Raw genomic sequence first — 12,804 nt, 5'->3', positions numbered from 1 at the left:
GCTGCCGCTCGCGTTCTGTCAAAAAAAAACAAGTTTGCACCTATTTCAGACATGCTCAAAAGCTACCATTGGCTGCCCATTCACAACCGGGTAAAATTTAAATCTCTGTGCACAGTTTATAAATCCTTACAGGATCAAGGACCTCGTCACCTCAAACATCAACTGATTCCTTACAATCCATCCAGAACTCTCAGATCCACTTCTCTTAACCAATTAGTGGTTCAACGAAGCCGAACAGTCTCCTGGGGCGACCGCCGCTTTTCTATTGCAGCCCCTAGACTCTGGAACACTTTACCTAACCATATAAAAGCAAGTCCCACACTTCTTCAGTTCAGAAAAAACCTGAAAACATGGTTATTCAATCAGTGATCCATTACCGTACTTCCTGATCAAGGTGAGACCTCAATGCACTTTCTAGGGCCGAGACGCCCAAGGGTAATTGTACGCGCTCTATAAATGGCAGTAATAAATAAATAAATAAATAAATAAATAAATAAACTGCAAAGCCATGCCTTCCCTGGACCAGAAACAAGCTTCCGAGGACCGGTTTCTGGCATTACAGCTGTCTTCAGCCCGGCTTGCTTGAATCCAGTGGCAAAGTGAGCAAGGGACTCACGTCTGAGCATACCCTGCCACACTTATGGCGGCCAAAGCGGTACAAAAGGGGGTGGTGATGGACGGAGCATCTGAACCAATCAAACACTCACACCCAGTCAAAAGATCTGGGTTTGATCCATCACCGTTCTTTAGCCCACTCTGCCACCCCAGTTCAGACATGGCTATATGCAAATCAGTCTGACCCTGTGCCTCATGGGAACAGTCCAGCCCGAACTGCCAAGCCATGCCTTCCCTGGACCGGAAACAAGCTTCCGAGGACCGGTTTCTGGCATTACAGCCGTCTTCAGCCCGGCTTGCTTGAATCCAGTGGAAAAGTGAGCAAGGGACTCACGACTGAGCATACCCTGCCACACTTATGGCGGCCAAAGCGGTACAAAAGGGGGTGGTGATGGACGGAGCATCTGAACCATTCAAACACTCACACCCAGTCAAAAGATCTGGGTTTGATCCATCACCGTTCTTTAGTCCACTCTGCCACCCCAGTTCAGACATGGCTATATGCAAATCAGTCTGACCCTGTGCCTCATGGGAACAGTCCAGCCCGAACTGCCAAGCCATGCCTTCCCTGGACCGGAAACAAGCTTCCGAGGACCGCTTTCTGGCATTACAGCCGTCTTCAGCCCGGCTTGCTTGAATCCAGTGGCAAAGTGAGCAAGGGATTCATGTCTGAGCATACCCTGCCACACTTATGGCGGCCAAAGCGGTACAAAAGGGGGTGGTGATGGACGGAAAAAATGAACCAATCAAACACTCACACCCAGTCAAAAGATCTGGGTTTGATCCATCACCGTTCTTTAGCCCACTCTGCCACCCCAGTTCAGACATGGCTATATGCAAATCAGTCTGACCCTGTCCCTCATGGGAACAGTCTAGCCTGAACTGCCAAGCCATGCCTTCCCTGGACCGGAAACAAGCTTCTGAGGACCGGTTTCTGGCATTACAGCCGTCTTCAGCCCGGCTTGCTTGAATCCAGTGGCAAAGTGAGCAAGGGACTCACGTCTGAGCATACCCTGCCACACTTATGGCGGCCAAAGCGGTACAAAAGGGGGTGGTGATGGACGGAGCATCTGAACCAATCAAACACTCACACCCAGTCAAAAGATCTGGGTTTGATCCATCACCGTTCTTTAGCCCACTCTGCCACCCCAGTTCAGACATGGCTATATGCAAATCAGTCTGACCCTGTGCCTCATGGGAACAGTCCATCCCGAACTGCAAAGCCATGCCTTCCCTGGACCGGAAACAAGCTTCCGAGGACCGGTTTCTGGCATTACAGCCGTCTTCAGCCCGGCTTGCTTGAATCCAGTGGCAAAGTGAGCAAGGGACTCACGTCTGAGCATACCCTGCCACACTTATGGCGGCCAAAGCGGTACAAAAGGGGTTGGTGATGGACGGAGCATCTGAACCAATCAAACACTCACACCCAGTCAAAAGATCTGGGTTTGATCCATCACCGTTCTTTAGCCCACTCTGCCACCCCAGTTCAGACATGGCTATATGCAAATCAGTCTGACCCTGTCCCTCATGGGAACAGTCCAGCCTGAACTGCCAAGCCATGCCTTCCCTGGACCGGAAACAAGCTTCTGAGGACCGGTTTCTGGCATTACAGCCGTCTTCAGCCCGGCTTGCTTGAATCCAGTGGCAAAGTGAGCAAGGGACTCACGTCTGAGCATACCCTGCCACACTTATGGCAGCCAAAGCGGTACAAAAAGGGGTGGTGATGGACGGAGCATCCGAACCAATCAAACACTCACACCCAGTCAAAAGATCTGGGTTTGATCCATCACCGTTCTTTAGCCCACTCTGCCACCCCAGTTCAGACATGGCTATATGCAAATCAGTCTGACCCTGTGCCTCATGGGAACAGTCCAGCCCGAACTGCCAAGCCATGCCTTCCCTGGACCGGAAACAAGCTTCCGAGGACCGGTTTCTGGCATTACAGCCGTCTTCAGCCCGGCTTGCTTGAATCCAGTGGAAAAGTGAGCAAGGGACTCACGACTGAGCATACCCTGCCACACTTATGGCGGCCAAAGCGGTACAAAAGGGGGTGGTGATGGACGGAGCATCTGAACCAATCAAACACTCACACCCAGTCAAAAGATCTGGGTTTGATCCATCACCGTTCTTTAGTCCACTCTGCCACCCCAGTTCAGACATGGCTATATGCAAATCAGTCTGACCCTGTGCCTCATGGGAACAGTCCAGCCCGAACTGCCAAGCCATGCCTTCCCTGGACCGGAAACAAGCTTCCGAGGACCGCTTTCTGGCATTACAGCCGTCTTCAGCCCGGCTTGCTTGAATCCAGTGGCAAAGTGAGCAAGGGATTCATGTCTGAGCATACCCTGCCACACTTATGGCGGCCAAAGCGGTACAAAAGGGGGTGGTGATGGACGGAAAAAATTAACCAATCAAACACTCACACCCAGTCAAAAGATCTGGGTTTGATCCATCACCGTTCTTTAGCCCACTCTGCCACCCCAGTTCAGACATGGCTATATGCAAATAAGTCTGACCCTGTCCCTCATGGGAACAGTCTAGCCTGAACTGCCAAGCCATGCCTTCCCTGGACCGGAAACAAGCTTCTGAGGACCGGTTTCTGGCATTACAGCCGTCTTCAGCCCGGCTTGCTTGAATCCAGTGGCAAAGTGAGCAAGGGACTCACGTCTGAGCATACCCTGCCACACTTATGGCGGCCAAAGCGGTACAAAAGGGGGTGGTGATGGACGGAGCATCTGAAGCAATCAAACACTCACACCCAGTCAAAAGATCTGGGTTTGATCCATCACCGTTCTTTAGCCCACTCTGCCACCCCAGTTCAGACATGGCTATATGCAAATCAGTCTGACCCTGTGCCTCATGGGAACAGTCCATCCCGAACTGCAAAGCCATGCCTTCCCTGGACCGGAAACAAGCTTCCGAGGACCGGTTTCTGGCATTACAGCCGTCTTCAGCCCGGCTTGCTTGAATCCAGTGGCAAAGTGAGCAAGGGACTCACGTCTGAGCATACCCTGCCACACTTATGGCGGCCAAAGCGGTACAAAAGGGGTTGGTGATGGACGGAGCATCTGAACCAATCAAACACTCACACCCAGTCAAAAGATCTGGGTTTGATCCATCACCGTTCTTTAGCCCACTCTGCCACCCCAGTTCAGACATGGCTATATGCAAATCAGTCTGACCCTGTCCCTCATGGGAACAGTCCAGCCTGAACTGCCAAGCCATGCCTTCCCTGGACCGGAAACAAGCTTCTGAGGACCGGTTTCTGGCATTACAGCCGTCTTCAGCCCGGCTTGCTTGAATCCAGTGGCAAAGTGAGCAAGGGACTCACGTCTGAGCATACCCTGCCACACTTATGGCAGCCAAAGCGGTACAAAAAGGGGTGGTGATGGACGGAGCATCCGAACCAATCAAACACTCACACCCAGTCAAAAGATCTGGGTTTGATCCATCACCATTCTTTAGCCCACTCTTCCACCCCAGTTCAGACATGGCTATATGCATATCAGTCTGACCCTGTGCCTCATGGGAACAGTCCAGCCCGAACTGCCAAGCCATGCCTTCCCTGGACCGGAAACAAGCTTCCGAGGACCGGTTTCTGGCATTACAGCCGTCTTCAGCCCGGCTTGCTTGAATCCAGTGGCAAAGTGAGCAAGGGACTCACGACTGAGCATACCCTGCCACACTTATGGCGGCCAAAGCGGTACAAAAGGGGGTGGTGATGGACGGAGCATCTGAACCAATCAAACACTCACACCCAGTCAAAAGATCTGGGTTTGATCCATCACCGTTCTTTAGTCCACTCTGCCACCCCAGTTCAGACATGGCTATATGCAAATCAGTCTGACCCTGTGCCTCATGGGAACAGTCCAGCCCGAACTGCCAAGCCATGCCTTACCTGGACCGGAAACAAGCTTCCGAGGACCGGTTTCTGGCCTTACAGCCGTCTTCAGCCCGGCGTGCTTGAATCCAGTGGCAAAGTGAGCAAGGGATTCATGTCTGAGCATACCCTGCCACACTTATGGCGGCCAAAGCGGTACAAAAGGGGGTGGTGATGGACGAGCATCTGAACCAATCAAACACTCACACCCAGTCAAAAGATCTGGGTTTGATCCATCACCGTTCTTTAGCCCACTCTGCCACACCAGTTCAGACATGGCTATATGCAAATCAGTCTGACCCTGTGCCTCATGGGAACAGTCCAGCCCGAACTGCCAAGCCATGCCTTCCCTGGACCGGAAACAAGCTTCCGAGGACCGGTTTCTGGCATTACAGCCGTCTTCAGCCCGGCTTGCTTGAATCCAGTGGCAAAGTGAGCAAGGGACTCACATCTGAGCATACCCTGCCACACTTATGGCGGCCAAAGCGGTACAAAAGGGGGTGGTGATGGACTGAGCATCTGAACCAATCAAACACTCACACCCAGTCAAAAGATCTGGGTTTGATCCATCACCATTCTTTAGCCCACTCTGCCACCCCAGTTCAGACATGGCTATATGCAAATCAGTCTGACCCTGTGCCTCATCGGAACAGTCCAGCCTGAACTGCCAAGCCATGCCTTCCCTGGACCGGAAACAAGCTTCCGAGGACCGGTTCCTGGCATTACAGCCATCTTCAGCCCGGCTTGCTTGAATCCAGTGGCAAAGTGAGAAAGGGACTCACGTCTGAGCATACCCTGCCACACTTGTGGCGGCCAAAGCGGTACAAAAGGGGGTGGTGATGGACGGAGCATCTGAACCAATCAAACACTCACACCCAGTCAAAAGATCTGGGTTTGATCCATCACCGTTCTTTAGCCCACTCTGCCACCCCAGTTCAGACAGGGCTATATGCAAATCAGTCTGACCCTGTGCCTCATGGGAACAGTCCAGCCCGTACTGGTAAGCCATGCCTTCCCTGGATCGGAAACAAGCTTCCGAGGACCGGTTTCTGGCATTACAGCCGTCTTCAGCCCGGCTTGCTTGAATCCAGTAGCAAAGTGAGCAAGGGATTCATGTCTGAGCATTCCCTGCCACACTTATGACGGCCAAAGCGGTACAAAAAGGGGGTGGTGATGGACGGAGCATCTGAACCAATCAAACACTCACACCCAGTCAAAAGATCTGGGTTTGATCCATCACCGTTCTTTAGCCCACTCTGCCACACCAGTTCAGACATGGCTATATGCAAATCAGTCTGACCCAGTGCCTCATGGGAACAGTCCAGCCCGAACTGCCAAGCCGTGCCTTCCGTGGACCGGAAACAAGCTTCCGAGGACCGGTTTCTGGCATTACAGCCGTCTTCAGCCCGGCTTGCTTGAATCCAGTAGCAAAGTGAGCAAGGGATTCATGTCTGAGCATTCCCTGCCACACTTATGACGGCCAAAGCGGTACAAAAAGGGGGTGGTGATGGACGGAGCATCTGAACCAATCAAACACTCACACCCAGTCAAAAGATCTGGGTTTGATCCATCACCGTTCTTTAGCCCACTCTGCCACACCAGTTCAGACATGGCTATATGCAAATCAGTCTGACCCTGTGCCTCATGGGAACAGTCCAGGCCGAACTGCCAAGCCATGCCTTCTATGGACCGGAAACAAGCTTCCAAGGACCGGTTTATGGCATTACAGCCGTCTTCAGCCCGGCTTGCTTGAATCCAGTGGCAAAGTGAGCAAGGGACTCACGTCTGAGCATACCCTGCCACACTTATGGCGGCCAAAGCGGTACAAAAGGGGGTGGTGATGGACGGAGCATCTGAACCAATCAAACACTCTCACCCAGTCAAAAGATCTGGGTTTGATCCATCACCGTTCTTTAGCCCACTCTGCCACCCCAGTTTAGACATGGCTATATGCAAATCAGTCTGACCCAGTGCCTCATGGGAACAGTCCAGCCCGAACTGCCAAGCCGTGCCTTCCGTGGACCGGAAACAAGCTTCCGAGGACCGGTTTCTGGCATTACAGCCGTCTTCAGCCCGGCTTGCTTGAATCCAGTGGCAAAGTGAGCAAGGGACTCACGTCTGAGCATACCCTGCCACACTTATGGCAGCCAAAGCGGTACAAAATGGGGTGGTGATGGACGGAGCATCTGAACCAATCAAACACTCACACCCAGTCAAACGATCTGGGTTTGATCCATCACCGTTCTTCAGCCCACTCTGCCACCCCAGTTCAGACATGGCTATATGCAAATCAGTCTGACCCTGTACCTCATGGGAACAGTGCAGCCCGAAATTCCAAGCCATGCCTTCCCTGGACCGGAGACAAGCTCCCGAGGACCGGTTTCTGGCATTACAGCCGTCTTCAGCCCGGCTTGCTTGAATCCAGTGGCAAAGTGAGCAAGGGACTCACGTCTGAGCATACCCTGCCACACTTATGGCGGCCAAAGCGGTACAAAAGGGGGTGGTGATGGACGGAGCATCTGAACCAATCAAACACTCACACCCAGTCAAAAGATCTGGGTTTGATCCATCACCGTTCTTTAGCCCACTCTGCCACCCCAGTTCAGACAGGGCTATATGCAAATCAGTCTGACCCTGTGCCTCATGGGAACAGTCCAGCCCGTACTGGTAAGCCATGCCTTCCCTGGATCGGAAACAAGCTTCCGAGGACCGGTTTCTGGCATTACAGCCGTCTTCAGCCCGGCTTGCTTGAATCCAGTAGCAGAGTGAGCAAGGGATTCATGTCTGAGCATTCCCTGCCACACTTATGACGGCCAAAGCGGTACAAAAAGGGGGTGGTGATGGACGGAGCATCTGCACCAATCAAACACTCACACCCACTGCAGGGATTGCTTTCCCTTGTTTTGTCAATCACTTGTGCCTGTATTGCTTAACTTCGCCCAACTTCTCTTTTTCCTGTGTTTTTGTTGATCATTTGTGCCTGTATTGCTATCTCCGTCTAACTTCTCTTTTTCCCGTGTTTTTGTCGATCATTTGTGCCTGTATTGCTATCTCCGTCTAACTTCTCTTTTTTCCCGTGTTTTGTCATTAATTTGTGCCTGTTTTAGTGTAACTTCGCTTAATTTCATTTTGCCCGCGTGTTTTGGCTCTCCTTCCTCGTTGTCCGCCTAACTCGCCGCCCTCCGCCCTCCCTTCCCGCCACCGCCGCTTGTCCCCGCCCCTTTTTTCTCTTCTGTAACCCTCCCCGCTCCCGCCTCCCAGCTGCTCCGCCCACCCGCGCACTTGGCCTTAAATGGAGACCGTGCGACGCAGGTGAGTGTGACCCACTTGTGGGACACCCCTGCGCCGCACGGCCACCAGCTGCTGCGTGTGCCCCCTGCCTACCCTCTGCCCCGCTGCTGCCTCGTCTGCCGGTTGCCGGCTGCCCCCGCTGCAGGGATTGCTTTCCCTTGTTTTGTCAATCACTTGTGCCTGTATTGCTTAACTTCGCCCAACTTCTCTTTTTCCCGTGTTTTTGTCGATCATTTGTGCCTGTATTGCTATCTCCGTCTAACTTCTCTTTTTCCCGTGTTTTTGTCGATCATTTGTGCCTGTATTGCTATCTCCGTCTAACTTCTCTTTTTTCCCGTGTTTTGTCATTGATTTGTGCCTGTTTTAGTGTAACTTCGCTTAATTTCATTTTGCCCGCGTGTTTTGGCTCTCCTTCCTCGTTGTCCGCCTAACTCGCCGCCCTCCGCCCTCCCTTCCCGCCACCGCCGCTTGTCCCCGCCCCTTTTTTCTCTTCTGTAACCCTCCCCGCTCCCGCCTCCCAGCTGCTCCGCCCACCCGCGCACTTGGCCTTAAATGGAGACCGTGCGACGCAGGTGAGTGTGACCCACTTGTGGGACACCCCTGCGCCGCACGGCCACCAGCTGCTGCGTGTGCCCCCTGCCTACCCTCTGCCCCGCTGCTGCCTCGTCTGCCGGTTGCCGGCTGCCCCCGCTGCAGGGATTGCTTTCCCTTGTTTTGTCAATCACTTGTGCCTGTATTGCTTAACTTCGCCCAACTTCTCTTTTTCACGTGTTTTTGTCGATCATTTGTGCCTGTATTGCTATCTCCGTCTAACTTCTTTTTCCCGTGTTTTTGTCGATCATTTGTGCCTGTATTGCTATCTCCGTCTAACTTCTCTTTTTTCCCGTGTTTTGTCATTGATTTGTGCCTGTTTTAGTGTAACTTCGCTTAATTTCATTTTGCCCGCGTGTTTTGGCTCTCCTTCCTCGTTGTCCGCCTAACTCGCCGCCCTCCGCCCTCCCTTCCCGCCACCGCCGCTTGTCCCCGCCCCTTTTTTCTCTTCTGTAACCCTCCCCGCTCCCGCCTCCCAGCTGCTCCGCCCACCCGCGCACTTCGCCTTAAATGGAGACCGTGCGAACGCGCAGCGGTGACGCGCAGCGGGCGCGCCGATTGTGCGCCGAAGGCGCGCCAAAGGTAAGCCCGTCTGCGCCCGTCCGCGCCTGGACCGCGCCCAGTGCCAGGACCCCTGTCCCCCACCGACGGAAGCCGACCCGACGAACCTACAACGCCACGGAACTCCTCGCACTCAACTCCGGCCGAACCCCAGGATGCTACCGAGCCACTCCGAAGCACACCCACGGAGCCTTCAGCTGCCACGCCTGCAAGTTCTCCTGCATCCGGACCTGCCTCGCACCAGCACCAGCCAAGCAGAACACCAGCAGCACCCACCTCAAGTGCATCCTGCTCAACACCCGCTCCGTCCACAGACACGCCATCGAGCTCTGGAACCTGCTCGACACCACAGCCCCTGACGTTGCCTTCCTCACGGAGACCTGGATGAACGCCTCTTCAGCTCCCGACATCGCCATCGCCATCCCGGAGGGCTACAAGATCGTCCGGAGGGACCGAAACGCCAACCAAATGGGAGGAGGCATCGCCATCATCCACAGGAGCACCATCCGTCTCACGACCAGCACCGACAACACCCTGACCAGCGCCGAACACCTGCACTTCCAGATCCACACCAACCCGAACACCACCCTCAGAGGCACCCTGATCTACCGACCCCCTGGACCACGCACGCAATTCAGCGAGGACATCGCCGACTTCGTCAGCCCGCATGCCCTCCCCTCCGCTGACTACATCCTCCTGGGAGACCTCAACTTCCATCTGGAGAACAACAACGACCGCAACACCAGCACCCTGCTCGACAACCTCGCCAATCTTGGACTCAAGCAACTGGTGTCCACCCCCACCCACCTCGCCGGACACACACTCGACGCCGTCTTCTCATCCAGCACAGACATCGACTTCAGCCACACCACAGAGCTTCAATGGACGGACCACAGCTGCGTCCACTTCACCTTCAAGAGAACGACGACCCACCAACACCAGCAACAGGCCGCCCGCAGAAGCTGGAACAAGATCACAGCAGACCAGCTCGCCACCTCCCTGAGCCAGCACCCTCCTGCCAGCACAGCGAACCCCAGCCAGGCCGCCGACAACCTCACGAAGTGGATCAGCAACTGCGCGGACGAACTCGCCCCACTGAGGGCCCCGCCTAGCAGACCCGGCAGCAAGAAGGCACCATGGTTCACCGACGAACTCAAGAGCTCCAAGAAGAACTGCCGAGCCCTCGAGAAAGTCTGGAAAAGGGAACCGACACCGGACAACAGGACCTCCTACAAACTTGCCACCCGGAAACACCACCAGCTGATCCGCACCGCCAAGAAAACAGCATACAAGGACCGGTTGGACAACAACGCACACAACTGCAAGGAACTCTTCAACATCGTGAAAGAGCTTTCCAACCCCAGCGCAGGAAACAACGACATCACCCCTTCGCAAGACCTCTGCAACTCCCTCGCTGCATACTTCCACAACAAGATCACGGACATACACAGCAGCTTCAACAACCAACCAACGCACACCATGACCGAACAACCACCCCCCACCACCACCCTCCACGCCTGGACCCCGATCAGCACCGAAGACACCATCCGCACGATGAACTCCATCCACTCCGGATCACCGACCGACCCCTGCCCTCACCACGTCTTCAACAAGGCCGACGCTGTCATCGCACCCCACCTGCGAGACATCATCAACACATCCTTCGACACCACCATCTTCCCTGAGAGCTGGAAACACGCCGAACTCAGCGCTCTACTCAAGAAACCAACAGCGGACCCCACCGACCTCAAGAATTACCGCCCCATCTCGCTTCTCCCGTTTCCAGCCAAAGTCATCGAGAAGACCGTCAACAAGCAGATGGCCGCCTTCCTCGAGACGAACGGATCCCTCGACCCCTCACAGTCCGGCTTCCGAGCCAACCACAGCACCGAGACCGCCCTCATCGCCGCCACCGATGACATCCGAGCCCTGATGGACAATGGAGAAACAGCGGCCCTCATCCTCCTAGACCTCTCCGCGGCATTCGACACGGTCTGCCACCGCACCCTAGTACGGCGCCTCAGCAACATCGGAATCCAGGACAAGGCGCTGGAATGGATCATCTCCTTCCTCGACGGAAGAACACAGAGAGTCCGCCTACCACCGTACAAATCAGAGGCCTCTGAAGTCATCTGCGGCGTCCCCCAAGGATCATCTCTGAGCCCCACCCTCTTCAACGTCTACATGAGCCCCCTCGCGGCCATCGTACGCAAGCACAACCTTAGCATAATCTCCTACGCCGACGACACCCAGCTGATCCTCTCCCTGACCAACGACCCCGCCGCCGCCAGAGCCAACCTGCACGAAGGGATGAAAGAGGTAGCCGAGTGGATGACGACCAGCCGCCTGAAACTGAACTCGGACAAGACGGAGGTCCTCATCCTGGGCTCCTCGCCCTCCGCCTGGGACGACTCCTGGTGGCTCCCCGCCCTGGGCACCGCACCCAAACCGACAGACCATGCACGCAACCTGGGCTTCATCCTGGACTCCTCCCTCTCCATGACCAGGCAAGTCAACAACGTCTCCTCGGCGTGCTTCAACATCCTACGCATGCTACGGAAGATCTTCTGGTGGATCCCCACCGAGACCAGGAAGACCGTCACCCAGGCCCTCGTCACCAGCCGACTGGACTACGGCAACGCCCTCTACGCCGGCACCACCGCCAAGCTCCAGAAAAGACTCCAGCGGATCCAGAACGCCTCAGCCAGACTCATCCTCGACATCCCACGAACCAGCCACATCTCCGGACATCTGAGAGACCTTCACTGGCTCCCCGTCAACAAAAGAATCACCTTCCGCCTCCTCACCCACGCACACAAAGCCCTACACGACCAAGGCCCGAGCTACCTCAACAGCCGAGTCAACTTCTACGCTCCCAAACGCCACCTCCGATCAGCCAACCACGCCCTCGCCGCCGTCCCCCGCATCCGAAGAGCGACTACAGGAGGAAGGTCCTTCTCCTACCTGGCCGCCAAGACCTGGAACTCCCTCCCTCCCGACCTGCGCCTGACCCAAGACCACCTCTCCTTCAGGAAGAAGCTGAAGACCTGGCTGTTCGAGCAGTAGCGGCACCCCCCCCCCCCCCCCCCCCCCAGCGCCTTGAGACCCTATGGGTATGTAGCGCGCTCTATAAGTGTCACTGATTGATTGATTGACCCAGTCAAAAGATCTGGGTTTGATCCATCACCGTTCTTTAGCCCACTCTGCCACACCAGTTCAGACATGGCTATATGCAAATCAGTCTGACCCTGTGCCTCATGGGAACAGTCCAGGCCGAACTGCCAAGCCATGCCTTCTATGGACCGGAAACAAGCTTCCAAGGACCGGTTTATGGCATTACAGCCGTCTTCAGCCCGGCTTGCTTGAATCCAGTGGCAAAGTGAGCAAGGGACTCACGTCTGAGCATACCCTGCCACACTTATGGCGGCCAAAGCGGTACAAAAGGGGGTGGTGATGGACGGAGCATCTGAACCAATCAAACACTCTCACCCAGTCAAAAGATCTGGGTTTGATCCATCACCGTTCTTTAGCCCACTCTGCCACCCCAGTTTAGACATGGCTATATGCAAATCAGTCTGACCCAGTGCCTCATGGGAACAGTCCAGCCCGAACTGCCAAGCCGTGCCTTCCGTGGACCGGAAACAAGCTTCCGAGGACCGGTTTCTGGCATTACAGCCGTCTTCAGCCCGGCTTGCTTGAATCCAGTGGCAAAGTGAGCAAGGGACTCACGTCTGAGCATACCCTGCCACACTTATGGCAGCCAAAGCGGTACAAAATGGGGTGGTGATGGACGGAGCATCTGAACCAATCAAACACTCACACCCAGTCAAACGATCTGGGTTTGATCCATCACCGTTCTTCAGCCC

The sequence above is a fragment of the Lissotriton helveticus genome, chromosome 1_2 (assembly GCF_964261635.1).
Source record: "Lissotriton helveticus chromosome 1_2, aLisHel1.1, whole genome shotgun sequence".
Lineage (NCBI taxonomy): Eukaryota > Metazoa > Chordata > Amphibia > Caudata > Salamandridae > Lissotriton > Lissotriton helveticus.
Note: the sequence above shows the minus strand (reverse complement) of the source record.